Genomic DNA, 15,704 nt, shown 5'->3' on the forward strand with positions numbered 1-15,704 from the left:
ATATGGGGAGGGTGAAGGGAAGGTGGGGGAGAAAGTGGGACTACATTACAAGGATCTACTTATAGTCTCCTTCCTGGGGGACACACAGTGGAGAGGTGGGTGAAGGGATACATCAGATGGTGTAAGATATGACAAAATACTAATACTTTGTAAATTATCACGGGTTCATGGTGGAGGGGGGAGTGGGGACAGAGGGGAAAAAATGAGGAGCTAATACCAAGGGCTCAAGTAGCAAGCAAATGTTTTGAGAATGATGATGGCAATATATGTAGAAATGTGCTTGACACAATGGATGTATGTATGGATTGTCTTGAGTTGTACGAGCCCCCAATAAAATGATTTTAATAAAAGGAGAAACTTTGTTTGAAATCTTGTTAAGAAAACCCATGGATTTCTGGCTATGGGGGTCTGTGTATATGTGTTTGTGAGTGTGATGTACTGCATTGAGTGACTAGCGCTACAATGCCAATGGTAACAACTGGCTGAGATGGAAGAAGTAACAGATATAACAACCTCACTTTAGATAAATATGTAGGGATGAGAGTAATAGCAAAAGAATACAATGGATTAAAAGCACTCTGGCTCTTTCACGTAATACAATGGTAATATCTAGTCAAAAAAAAATACTTGAAAACTCCAAAAATCAAGTTCAAATATCAGCACACTGGAAGACACTATAAATTAATGTAATATTAATCTGGTAATGAATTTATTGTTTTTTCTCCACTATCCTGAGAGTTAATTGAATATGGTTAGAAACCAAGAAGTAGAGATTGGCATTGAGAGAGAGAGTATATATATATATATATATATATATATATATATACATATACATATTGTGTATATTGTCCTGATTGGCTCCAGGACCTTGTATATATATATATACACATATACATATTATTAACCATCTTATGGGGGGTTAGATCTTATAATAATCCACAATTCAATTGTATTAAGCACACTTGTACATATGTTCCCATCATCTTTACCAAAACATTTTCTTTCTACTTGAGCCCTTGGTATCAGCTCTTCTTTTTTCCCCTGCCTCCCCCTCACTTCCACCCTCAAGAATTCTTGATTAATTGTATATTATTATTATTGTTATTTAGTATCATATACCATCCTTTCACCCTCATTTCCCACATTTCTATTATACCGATGAGAAACCCTTTTGTTTGTTTTAAGGAGATGTAGGAGGGTCTTAACATTCAAGAAAGCATGATAAATCCCCCTTTGTTGGTCTACTTTTCTCTATTCTTCGCCCCCCCCCGCCCCCCAATCTTAACCTCTTCTTGCTTGCCTTGAAGTTGGGAGAAGTGCACTGCAGAATAGGGTAAGTGAAGCCCTAGCCTTCAGACCAAAGGACGGAAAAGGACAGGCCAGGTAACTAAGTATCAGAGTGACTGTGAGGTGAAGAGGAGTCCTGGTGATGGAATGAGTTGCCTCTTTGACTATTAAGTGCAAAGTCAGCATTTTGAAACCTCTAGAGGCGGTCTACACCTGTAAAGATTTGCAGTCTCAGAAACACAAAGAGCCAGTTCTACCCTGTCATCTCAATAAGTCGACTCCATGACAGTGAGTTTTGAGGTTTGGGGATTTTGTTTGTGGCTGTGTGGATGTGGGTGTGGGGGTGTTGTTAGTAGCTTGGGAAATTAATCACAATTAAGTTGTTTATAAACTCCAGCACTTACTCTGCGTTTATTTGTTAGCATGATTGGCTCCAGGACCTTGAAAAATGCACTGAGAATAACCACTGCCTGAGTCACAAGCTTTCCAGTGGGTAGCACTGTGCACTAGACAGGGAGTCTTCAACCCTCCGAAGACATGCCAAATGTATGGTATGGGCCCGAATGCGTCAATTACTTGCTAAGATAAAAGTATCAACATTCTTTATATAATTTAAATGTGATCCTGAATTTAATAATGCAATAGTCAACATCTCTAGGATAAGTTCCAAAATTACTCAGCGAAATAAGAACCAGGAAAATTTCTATTCAGCTTGGAAAATACATTCAACAGATGGCAAAGCTGAGATGACGCAGATGGTGAAATGATCTGGCATAGATTTTATTTTATTTTGAACATTTTATTGCGGTTTACAATTTATACAGACTGTTTCGTCACATTGGTTGCAATCCACTCAATGTGTCAGCACTCTCATCACCGACATCCTGGCTTTTCTATTTTCATTTGCCCAACTTTCCTACCCCTTCTGCCTTCCGCCAGGCAAAGTCTCCCCTTTTGGCTTCATGTAGTTCAATGTTCCTCATGGGTTTTATGTGTTGCCTTTATGTGATGGCTTTTGTTCGGTGCCATTGAATTGGCTCCAACTCATATCAACCCTCTGAACAGCCGGACAAAACAGTGCTGAGACCTGCACCATCTCATGACATATGGAAGTATAACTACCTACAAATCTAGGTTATTGTCGTGCCTGAGAACCGTGCTGCAGCCAATGCCGAAGGTCTTCCTGTTTCTCACGGACTGGCTACTTTGCCAGGAATGACATTTGTTTCTAGAGGCTGGAATCTCCTGATAATGTGTCTAAAGTACATGGGAGGAAGTCTTACCCTCCTTGCTTATAAAGAGCTTTTCCCAACATAGACGTGTGTGTGTGTGTGTTTCCCAGCAGTTCATTTTATAAACCTTATTATTTGATGGAAAGTTGATCATCACAAACAAGAACAACTTTCAGTTGCAGACTTGAGAGATTCCAGAAGTCTCTATCAGACCATTAATTCTGGCCGGTTTGTGTTTTTTAGTTTTGTTTTACATTTTCCTCTAAATATGTTTGGGGCTCTCTATTGTGATCTTGACGAGACCTGTCAGAAATGGAAGCCCGGCACCGGCGAGTTGTCTGGTCTCTGCTTGTGGAGACTGTGGTTTTATAGCACATAAGGCCTTTGGACGAGTTGAGTCTCTGGTTGTCTTCACTCTTATTTTCTCAGGTTGGGAAAGAGCAATAGTTGTATCAAAGATAGCTGCTCAGAAGATGCTAGGATACCAGTGGCTACTAATCAAAGTAAGATGTAGAACATCCTCTTTATAAACTATGCTATGCTCATTAACTTAGATGCCCCGTAAGACTATGGCCCCCAGGTCTTTAGCCCAGTAACTCAGTCTCACAAAGTATTTCTTATGGAAGAGACGTTCTCTGACTATGTCCCCTTAGTGTTCTATTACATACATGGCAGTTCCATATATGGATACATTTTCAGCACACATAAATATGTATGTAAAATATCCACTGCTACCCTAAATACACAGGTAGTTGTACTATCATATGTCATTCCACACCTGTTTAGTATATATACCTACCTATATAGCCACTCATAAATTATTGTTATTGTAGATATTGAGGAACATATATGTAAGTGTATTTACCCTTTTTATTGCCTTTTACTTTTGTATACCACTCACGGTCTTCCTTTGCTGTGGACACGTACTGCTGACTTCCCCTATTTTGTATGTTGTCTTTTCCATCACCAGGGCCAACATGTATCTATCTATCACATTGTTGGTTATTTTTTCCTCCCTCATGATCTTTTCCAGGTAACAATCAAAACTGTTTTTTGTGTGTGTATGTGTGTGTGTGTGTGTTTGTGAAAACCCCTTCTTGTTTGCTTTATAGTGGTTTCATACAATTTTTTTCTGGTACAGATTTTAAAGTAGCCATTATATAAATGCCCAACAACAAAGCATCAACTAATAACATTGCTAATTAAAATTAACAAAAACTAGAAAGCCTTAGCAAATAAAAGGGAGGTATAGTGCATCAATTGAAGTTTAGAAATGAACTTAAATTAACTGAAATAAAAACTCAGTGTCTAAAGAAAGAACCAATGAACTGAAAGATATATGAGCAGATATTTCCTAACATGGACAACATAAAGGACTAAAAGAATTGAAAAAATAAGAAGAGCTTCAGAGATTTGTGGAATACCAATTTTTCAAACATTCATGTCACCATAGGACTAGAAGTAAGAGATATAATACAGTTTGAAAAGTAGATAATATATCTAAACACCTTCTAACTTTGATAAAAATGTAGGTGAACACATTTAAGGAGTTCATTATCACCAAAAGGATAACATAATAACAAAATCTATCTGCAGATATAACCAAACCAAAACAAACTGAACTATACTAAACTAAGGAATGCATCTAGATACATGAATGGATTTGGAGCTTTAATTTAATTCTAGTTCTATTCTATGAAAAATTAGTTCTTATTACATGGCCATGTTTGAGGCTGACCTTCTGAAGAGATATGCGTGCTATCACAGAGTGTGGTAAGGAATCTAGATGGTGTCTGGCTATCAGAAAGATAAGGTTTATTCTCAAACCTTAACTTCAAACCTTAAAGCCTTCAAAGATTTGTCTCCAAACAAGATGTCTTCTAAGTGAGCCATCATCTAAGTCCACATGGAAGAAGCACAATAGACTGTGTGATCCAGAATGATAAATAACAAGATCCAAATAAGGAGGAAATGGTATCTGTGCTTAACTTGAGAACACCTGATTTCCAGAAGGCTACGGATGATACTGGAAGCCCATAGTCAATCCATTTGCAGGGGATACACATGGATGAATCCCCCAGTGAATCCTCTCTTACCATACTTGGGGAATGTGAATAGGCTTGTTCTAAAACAAAGAGCATTGTAAAGTCCATGATAGCGGATGTTGTTAAGTTAAAATGGAGTCTCTTATCATTTGATCTCCCCACTATCCAATTTTAACATGGTTTCAGTTTTGTTGTGCTTTGTTTTGTTTTAAGGGAATGGAAAGGAAATGTGGATTAAGCCTCTGGTAAATCTCCTCTGACTTAAGACCAGAGGTATGAATAACCTTGCTCTTATGAAGAACATTTTGGGAAGTGGATTATTGCAGATAGAATTAGGGTAAAATTTGACACTATATCATCTGATCCCCTTTGTGACTCATTTTAAATTTGTTCTAATTTTTAATATGTTTTGCTTTCTTTTCTATTGCATTTATTTTTTATTTTACTTGAATTGTATGATAAGTGAATTATATGCCAATAAAAACATTTTCCTTTTAGTTTTTCTAGTGTATCTAGAAATCAATCTGAGAAAATGACAAGGGGCAATGATAGGAACGACAGTAAATTTCTCAACAAAGCGAAGTCAATTCAGACTCAAAGCACTTCCTAGCCATGCACCAGCCTCACAATAGTTGCTATGTTAGAGACCATTGTTGGAGGACAGTCTTAGTGCATCCCATAGAAGATGTCTCTTTTTTGCTGCCCTCCTACATTACCAAGCATGATGTCATTTTCTCTTGGAATGATCCTTCCTGATAATACATCTAAAGTGTGTAAGATAAGTCTTGTCATCCTCACTTCTAAGGAGAAATCTGGTTGTGCTTCTTCCAAGACAGATTTGTTGGTTCTTCTTCCGAACAATGATTCAAATGCATCAATTCTTCTTCAGTCTTCCCCTTTTAATGTCCTACTTTTCTATGCCTATCAGGCAATTGAAAATACCACAGCTTGGGCCAGATGCACTTTAGTGCTGAATGTGACATCCTTGCTTTTCAACACTGCCAAGAGGGCTTGTGCAGCAACGTACCTAAGGCATTCAATAATTTTATTGCTTAACTATTATTTTCATAAGAATTGATTTTAGGTCCAAGTAAGATGCAATTTTCAAAAATGTCAGTCTTTCTTCATTTATTTTGATGTTTTCTATTGTTACAGAACTGAGTAGTATTTGAGTAGTAATACACATTGAGTGGTAATACGCACTGAAGGCTGCAATTCTTGATCTTCACCAGCAAGTGATTCAAGTACTTCTCACTTTCAACAAGTAAGATTGCATCATCTGCACAGCAAGGTTGTTAATCAGCCTTCCTCCACCTGATTCTGGGTTTTTCTTCACATAGTCTAGCTTCTCGTATTATTTGCTCAGTATATAGATTGAATAAGTATGGTGATAGAAAGCACTACTACACACGTATTTCCTCAATTAAACTACTCATCAACCTTTGTTCTGATTGAAAAATTGCTGCTTAGTCTTTGGTAATAATTTCTTTTAGAAGAATTAATATCAGATTATATCCCAAGGAGTTAAAGATTTCCCAAAAGTCCAACTCTTCTAAGATGATATTCTGCTCAACTTTGCACAATTTCTCTCTTGAGTATATGTCCTCACATCCTTCTGTTCTGCGATGTGCTCCAATAACATACAGAAACTCACAAAAATCGAAGGAAATGTCTCATATGGTTGTGGGTGCTGCTCAGAGGGATGCCAAGTGCAGGATCCAGCACCAGAAGCCAAAAACATTCAGAAGTCACAAAAGATCTACTTGTTTCTGCTAAAACTCAGTCATGAAACAGAGAAATGGATTTTCACGTAATCTGGTGAAGAATTAGATCAAAAGCATCATCATTTATGCCCCATACCAGGAAAACAAAGTTTTGAAGTATTGAATGGATGATTTAAAACTCATAACTCAAAAGCTGAGCATCCCCTAGTTGAATTTTTAGTGAAGTATGTGACACAAATATAATCTGGAAAAGTCGTGTTTCTAAACTGAACTTTTAGATTTAATTTTTTTTAAAAAGGACTATATTCATATCTGTATCACAAACACATGTGTTTGTTTACAGGGTAATTAAAATTTTTGCAACACTTTTGTTGACATATAATTAACATACCATACAATCTAATTATATAAACATATTTTAAAAGTCTTGTGCAATAATCACTACAATCAATTTTACAGCATTTTCATCTTCCTCGTACTCATTATTATTAGCTCTGCATTTTCTCCCACCTCCCTGCCATAACCCCGACACCATCAATCTAGTTACTATTTCTTTAGATTTAGTTATCCTGCATTTTATATAGAGAAATAACATTAAAAAAAAATAAACAAAACTTCCCTCAAAGCCAATAATAACAATAATGAACTAAAACATAAGGAAAATTCAGTGAAAAATAATAAAATAAAAATGAGAACAAATTTAAATGGGTCAAAGGGGATTACAAAAGATAAGGTGTTGAATTTTAACCTAATTGTATCTACTTTCATCCACTTTTCAATGCACTCTGTCTGATAACAAAGCTATTCACATCCCTGGTCAAAGGTCAGAGCGGATGCACAGGAGGCTTTATCTATGTAGGGACCTGGCAAATGGATTAGGGCATCCCATGACCATGGATCGTGTAGAGAAGAACCTTAAGAAAAGAAAATATGTGAGGATATTTTACAGTATGGTTTTACCTCAATAATTACAGCAGGAATTGAGAAACTGTGATGTGTTATTTGTTGTGAAGTTCTATCAGCCAAATATATGAAGCTGAACAAACTAAAATGCCATTTTGATAGCAAGCATCCGAGCTTTGCTGGCAAGGATACCAACTATTTTAGAAGCAAAGCTGATAGACTCAATCATGCCAGACTAGGTACTAGTGCCAAGTACCACAAACATAATGTAGCAGCCATTGAAGCTTTATATTTGGTAGCACTCAGAATTGCCAGAGCTTTGAAACCTCACACCATTGGTGAGGATTTACTGTTACCAGATGCCAAAGACATTGCTCAAGTTATGATCGGAGACAAACTTGTTACAAAATTGAGTGCTATTTCCTTATCTAATGACACTGTCCACAAAATAATAGAGTACATGTCTGCTGATATCCTTGATGAGGTAATCCAGAAATTTAAATCCACTTCCAATAGTTATCATCCAGCTTGATGAATCTACAGACTTTGCAAACTGTTCACAGTTACTGGTTTACGTGAGGTACATTAATGATGGTGACTTTAAAGATGAGTTCCTTTTTTGCAAACTCCTTGAAACAACAACTACTGCATGTGATGCATTTGACACAGTTGGTTCATTTCTGAAAGAGCATAAGATCTCTTGGGAAAAGGTTTGTGGTGTTTGCATAGCTGGTGCTCCAGCTATGCTAGGATGTCGATATGGATTTCAATGTTTGGTACTGAATGAGTCACCAAAAGGCATCAGAATTCACTGTATGATTCATTGGCAATTATTAGCAATGAAGATGCTGTCACAAGAGTTAAAAGAAGTAATGAAAAGTGTCATAAATTCTGTCAGTTTTGTAAAGATGAGCATTTTAAACAGTCAACTGTTTTCGCAACTGTGCAATGAGTTGGATGCACTGAATAATGCTCTGTTTTTTAACACTGAAGTGAGATGGCTGTCGAAAGGAAAGGTTTTAAAACGTGTTTTGAGCTCCGTGATGAACTCAAAATGTTTTTGAATCAGAAAGCAAGACCACAGTTCAAAGCACTTTGCAGTGATAAAACTGATCTACAGAAAATAGCTTACTAGGCTTACATCTATACCACCTTGAATTAGTTAAATTTATCACTGCAAGGACCAAATGCAACATGTCTTAATTTGTCTGAAAAGATCCAATCATTTCAAATGAAACTTCAGCTTTGGCAAAAAAATAATTGGATGAAAATAAAATTTACATGTTTCCTGCCATATCTGCTTTCTTTGAGGAACATGACATTGAACCAGACAAAAGGATTGCGATGATAATTTCTGTGAAAGAACACTTGCACATGCTTGCAGATGAAATTTCATAATACTTTCCAAATATACCTGACACCCCATTTACATTTTCCAGAAGCCCATTCATAGTCAAAATTGATGATGTTTACAGACAGCACAAGAGGAGTTCATTGAACTTATTAACAGCGATGCAGCGAGAACTGATTTCTCTACAATGCAAGTTACAAAATTCTGGATCAAGTGTTTGCAGGCTTATCTTGTTCCATCTGAGACTGTGTTGCATCTTCTTCTTCCATTTCCAACAACATATCTCTGTGAAACAGGGTTTTCCAGCTTGTTGGTTATCAAGTCTAAACACAGAAGTAGACTTGTTGTGGAAGATGATCTTCATTGTGCTTTTGCAAAGATTGCCCTGAGAATTTCTCACCTGTTGAGAAAGAAGCTGTCTCAACCTTCTCACTGAAGTTGGCTTTTTCGCATACCACTGCAAAATGTAGTTTACTGTTTTTATATTAAGACTGTTACCCATGCTTGAAGACAAAATTTCTTTTTTTGTAATTAGGAATAAATACTTCACAATATATAATTACATATTGTTTTTGTGATTGATCACTATGCTTTAATTATGTTCAGCTTGTAACAATGAAAATACATCCTGCATATCAGACATTTACATTATGATTCATAGCAGTAGCAAAATTACAGTTATAAAGTAGCAACAAAAATAATTTTATGGTTGGGGGGTCACCAGAACATGACGAACTGTATCAAAGGGTTGCAGCATTCACAAGGTTGAGAAACACTGCATTAAAAATTTATATCAGATCTTAATATTTTCTGCTTTCTTTTTGATTGAGACTTTTCCGTGTGTTTAAGTTGTTGTTATTTGTTGCTGTTGCTGTAAGTCTCTTTCTTGGTTTTGTTTTGTAGGTTTTCTGTATATGAAATCCAGGATGGGTAAATCTATGGAGAATGACTGGATTAACCATTCCCTAGGGACATGGCAGGGGAGGTTGCGGGGAAACAGGGAGCTAACCACAATGAATATGAGAACTAAGAATATCTTCTTAAATTGATTATGGTAATGATTGCACAAATCTTCTTACTATAACTGAACTATTATATTGTATGATGTCTGAATTATATGGCAATAAAACTATTAAAATATTTCCCCAACAAATCTCAATAAAGATCTGTGGTGCTGCAGTTTCTTAAGTCACTCGCTCTAGTACATTAGTATTTAACGCTGTCATCAAGGAAACAGAGGCTTGACTTGGCACACCCTCTACTAAAATCAGGTCTCAAGAGCACCCTAATCCTGTCCATTGACAGAACTCAGAACATCCTCCAACAGGAGCTGAGAGCCACAGGCTTTGAGTCCAGAGTTGAAACAGATCACTGAAGACATTACCGCTAGAATGGCCGTATGAAAGGACTACGACTCATAACCTACGGACAGCTTCCACGGGAGCATAAGGAATTGTTCTGGAATTCCCATTCTTCTTCCTACTATTCATAGTTTGTTATGATGCATTTGTAAAGTACTGAAAGAAAATAATCACCAGCCAAGAATTAAATTATGTATGTAGAGAAAATATCCATACGAAATTAAAATGAAATAATATCCTCAAACAAATAAAACATGCACACACAATTAGATCATTTGTTGCCATCAAACATATTATAGAATTGCAAATTGTTCAGGATGAAAATATATGCTTAGGAAAAGACATTTAAAATATCAGGAATAAAAAAAGAACAGAGATTGTCAGTATTCAGGTAAATGTAGAGTGTCAATTTCCTTTCTAACTTTTTAAGATATGTTTTATGATTGAAAACAAACATTACAACTGTCAACCAAGTTACATATATTTAAGGGAGCTTTAAAATGTTTGTGGAAAATGAAATGAAAAGATAAAGGACTTCTCCACAAATTTTTTGAAGTCCCCTGTTCTGCAATATTTAAATCAAATATGAGATGAATGGAAGGGGGGACCAATATGGTGAAAAGTTTTATATATTCCATTTGAGATACTAAAATTTATTTTAAACAGAATGTGGAAAGGTAACTCATGGCGACCTTTTGGATGGAGCAGACCTCCCCCTGTGGATTTCCAAGAATGTAATTTTTTTGTTTGTTTGTTTTCTCAAGTGCCAGCAACTAATTTAGTCTATTGGTAAAGGGGACTCCGTGCAAATTTTTAAAATAACTCCCCCTTCGCTCTTCAAGCTGTTTTATGAAATATAGAAAACTGTAAAGCAAACAGCAAAAAGCAAAGAACACAAGAGGCATGCAAAGGCAGGAAAGACCACGTAGTGAAGACTAACTGTTTACGGGAGCGGAAAGCCTCCCCTTTCTCCCGCGGAGCTGCTGCTGGTTGCGCAGTGCTGACTTACCGGCTAGCAGCCAGCGCATACCCACGCCGCTACTGGGCAACTAAAGATGGCAAGAAGGGGGAAGCAGAAGGAATGAAAGGGAAGCAGAGGGCAAGACTTCCAGAAATTGATGAGTGAGGACCTTAGCAAATCCCCTCACCAAACATCGATTTAAAACATCGATTTAAAAAAACCGAAATGAATCAAAATATAAAACAGAATAAGAAGTGCTATTTCAAACAACCTACTTAAACTCAGTAGCACAGCAGGAGTATGTGTCCTAAACCACTGGGCTGCTAATCAAAAGTCAGAAGTTCAAACCCACCCAATTGCTATGGGTCAGAATTGACCCTAAAGCAACAGGTTTGCCATTTTGGTTTTTAAGACGGGAAAAATAGAAAGTGGCGTAGGAAAAAATTTTAAAAGACCAATATTTCCTTTCACTTATTCATCCCTTTTACTTTAGTTTTTCTTCAATGTATTCCTTTCTAATGCAGAAATAATTTAATTAAATGTATTCATCATCTTTTGCCTAGACTATTGCAATATTTATCAGTGTTTCCCGTATATTTTCTTTCTAGTACATTTTTACTCTGTGTTTTGAGATAACTTCTTTTAAATATATCATCATTATTAGTGCTGTGGTTATGAGTTGGGCTGTGATCCTCATAGTTGGCAGCTAAAAACAACCGGCATCTTCATGGGAGAAAGTCTAACGCTCTGCTCCCATAAACCGTTACAGTCTTGGACACACACATGGGTTCACCATGAGTCAGCAGTGACTAGATGGCAATGAGGAGGAAAAAAATAAGTGCTACTTTAAGAGCCTAGGCTGGGAAAGCATCGCAGGATTTCAAGTGAGCATACAAGATCTACCACAAGCTCCCTACCTACCCTACAAATAATTATTCTCTCACAGAAGTCAAAGGGCCCAAACCTGTGAGGACCGCTCAGCACCACTTCCCCGCTTAGTCTCTGAAGCAGAAGCCCGAGGACTTTGTTTGCTGTAATGTCTGCCAGGGTCAGGATATGGATCTAAGGTGAGAAACACTAAGGTAAGAGTCAAAGGAGTTAGAAGGACAGAAGCGGTGTCGTAATTCCCACAGTAGCAATGTGTAGACATATCCAACATGCTCCAATTTCCAGAAGTCTTCCTGCAAAGCTGTGGTCTCTTATCTGGATCCAGATAGGTTCAATGCCAATTTTGCTCCTGGAACTTTCTGCCTTCTCAAAGTTAGTGGCAAAAATGAGTCCTATCAGCAGTTTTCTTTGATCTTGACATTTCCAACAACAACAACAACAAATTCTAGTTCACTGTATAAATTATATACAACTTGCAACTCCTGGAGTGCTTGCCAGCATCATGACCAAACACACATTTAGAAGTCTAGGACCACAAGTAGTTTCAGGAAACCAACTCTAAAGATAGAATTCTGGGCTTTCTTAACTGATGTGGCTACGTTCAAAAAGGATGATCTCATTGTCGGTAGAAAATAGGACACTGGAAATTCATGAGAAGCAGTAGCAATACTGCTACTTCAATTAGCTGCCACGGTCACCTCTTGGAAAGTGACTAGAGAATGCAATGTTTGATAAATTAAGTAGCGGCAGCCAAGACTTTCAGTTGTCTGGTAGCAAAGACTATTGATCCTTTGGGTGCCTGTGAACCAGCGTGTCCATGCAGCTCTTTGCTTGCTACATTATTCATGAGCAAAGGTGACTTGGTATCAGAGAGAGAAGGTACTCGTGGCCTCAGCAACATGGGCGTGTCCTCACAAAGACTGACTTAGTTAATACCAACCCTCATAATTGAGTGTAAAACCAGGAAATGCAGAGGCCAATCAACAGGTCCTGATGGGCTCGTTCTCAGTATCCCCATCTGATTACCTCTTATAAGATTGCCTCGACTAGTTCCTACAGTCGCGGAGGCTGCAAGGATTTGCCCTCACAGGAATGACATGTGCTCTGTACTAGATCTGACCTGAAGTCCCTGAGTAGTTGACTTGATTAACTAGCCTGGTTGATAACTAAAATAGTAAGGTTTGTGTCCTTTAAGGGTGCCTTGCAATAAAGGCCAGGCAGTAGGTTTCAAAAAACAAAAATAAATGAACAAACATACAAAAAAACCCACATTCAAAACCTTATGGAATATAGTTCTATACACTTAGGTTTGCTATGAGTCAACTTGACAGAAACTCTTTTTGTTGTTTTTATATAGATATCATGTCCTTATTTGTAGTGCTTCTACCAGTATCATCACATATGAATTTATTGAATATTACATTTATCCTCATGGTAGTACAGACTACATTAAGCATGACCCAGAAACTTATTGTGAAACAAAAAAATAAAGACAATAAACTCATATTTGAGGATCCCATGGCCTTAGTATTTGTTCTATAAAGAGTTGAGCTTATCGATGAAACATACAATTTTCCTCTAGAGTCTAGTTTCTAAATACTTCCTCCCCGCCCCACTATCATGATCCCAAATCTATCTTACAAATCTGGGTAGACCAGAGGATGTACACTGGTATAGATAGGAACTGGAAACACAAACACAGGGAATCCAGGACAGATGAACCCTTCAGCACCAGTGGTGAGAGTGGTGATACCCGGAGGGTGGAGGGAAGGTGGGGTAGAAAGGAGGAACCAATTACAGGGATCTACATATAACCTCCTCCCTGGAGGATGGACAACAGAAAAATGGGTGAAGGGAGACGTTGGATGGTGTAGGATATGACAAAATAACAATAACTTATAAATTATCAAGGGTTCACGAGGGAGGGGGGAGCAGGGAGGGAGGAGAAAAAAATGAGGAGTTGATACCAAGGACTCAAGTAGAAAGCAAATGTTTAGAGAATGATGATGGCAACAAATGTACAAATGTACTTGACACAATGGATGAATGTATGGATCATGATAAGAGTTGTACAAGCCCTCAATAAAATGATTAAAAAAAAGGTGAGCTTATACAAAAAAAAAGAAATTAAGTTTGATCAGAGACCTAAGTATAAGACATAAAACGATAGAACCATCAATGAGAAATTTGGAACAAGCAGACTTTCTAATGCCTCGCACAACTACATTATCAAAGACAAAAACACAAAAGCAGCAGAAGAATCATGAGTGGGCTGGGATGTCTCCTAAAATGAAAACACTGATGCGCAGCAAAACATTTCATCAACACCCTTAAAAAAGGACATATAAAGAAAAATATTTAGACAATGGTACATCAGACAAAAGATTGATCTAAAAAATTTATAGGAAACTTCAGCACCTCAACAAGAAAAAGACAAATAGTCCTTTTGAAAATGGGCAGAGGGTATGAACAGACACTGCCACAGAAAATATTCAGGCAGCCAATGAACATATGAAAACATTCTTGTGAGCATTATTTATTTGAGAGATGCAAATCAAAACAGTAATGAGACAGAACCCCACCTCAACATTAGTAGCAACGTTCACAAAGAAAGCAATACTGACATGGTTGAGCGGGACTAGCATCTTCAGACACTGCGCATAGACGGTGAAATGGTGCAATCACTGTGGAATAGAACCAAATCTTGGAAATAGAAATAGTAGGACTGAGCAAGCCCTCAACCTCCTAGAGAAATAATAAAAACCGAATGAATGGACTTAACAGAAAATTAAACAGAAAGAAAAACTACTTGGTGAACTTAAAATAAGAGACATTGCCCAAACTGAAGATTAGAGAGTATTAGAAAAGTATATATCCACAGAGATCCAAGGACCTGCAGGACTTTAAGAAAGAGTTTACTTTTTTGTCATCAGAATCCTGGAAGAGAAAAGAAAGAGAAGGGGGCCGAAATGTATTTGATTAAATAATGAATATAAATTTCCCAAACTTGGCAAAACACACACACACATAGATTTATAGGTTTGAACAAACCGCAAGGATAAACTCAAAGAAATCCAAACCAAGACAAATCGTATTTAATCTTTGATAAAGGAAAAGAATCTTGAAAGCAGCTAGTGAAGGGAAAAAATCGGACTGGCGTAGGAAACAGTATTGGAATGCCCGCAGAATGTTCATCGAAACCACAAAGTCCAGAAGAATGTGGCCCCGCCTTTTTCTGATGCTGAAAGAACAGAGCTGGGAACTCACAATTGTATATTGGGCGAAATGATTTTCAGGAGTGAAGAGGCAACCAGAACTTCCACAGATGAAAAGCTTGTTACCAGCAGACCTGAAAGGATGGCTAAACAGAAAGTCAAGGGTAGAGCAATCTTCCAACATCAGCAAAGAAGCAGTAACACTGAAATGAGTAAAAATTTGGAAGATAACAGCGATCATGCATTTTGCCACAACCTGAGATGCTTGCGCCACTTGATGAGATCCGCCTGCCAATCAGCAACGTGGATTCAGTTCTAGAGAAGTGTAGGTGAATTCTCTTACTTCAGTGACTTTAATCAATTTAAAAGGAGATAATACTGCTACCATGATTAAAAACATAGATTTCTTACAAATTCGGAGAAGCCTGGAACTTGACCCATTCGTTCACATTCACGATGTATTACAGCATAAACGTAAATCTAAGTCAATGGTCAATAAAGAGTAGCAGTGTGAATGAAAAGTGATTGGTGGGTATCTTCCCTGTATTTAATCGTATTAGAAAACAAACATGTTTGTGACTCATAGCGACTCTGGTTCTACAGGAGTAGAATTGCCCTTTGGGTTTCTGAGCCTTTAAAATATTGAGTGGAAAACAATTACTGGAGCAGAAAGCCTTCTCTTTCTTCTGCAGAACTCCTGAGATTTCTGGTAGAGCCCAATGTGCACAGCCCACTGA

Source organism: Echinops telfairi, unplaced genomic scaffold, assembly GCF_000313985.2.
Source record: "Echinops telfairi isolate 266 unplaced genomic scaffold, ASM31398v2 ScPeMD7_1;HRSCAF=3_0, whole genome shotgun sequence".
Classification (NCBI taxonomy): Eukaryota; Metazoa; Chordata; class Mammalia; order Afrosoricida; family Tenrecidae; genus Echinops; species Echinops telfairi.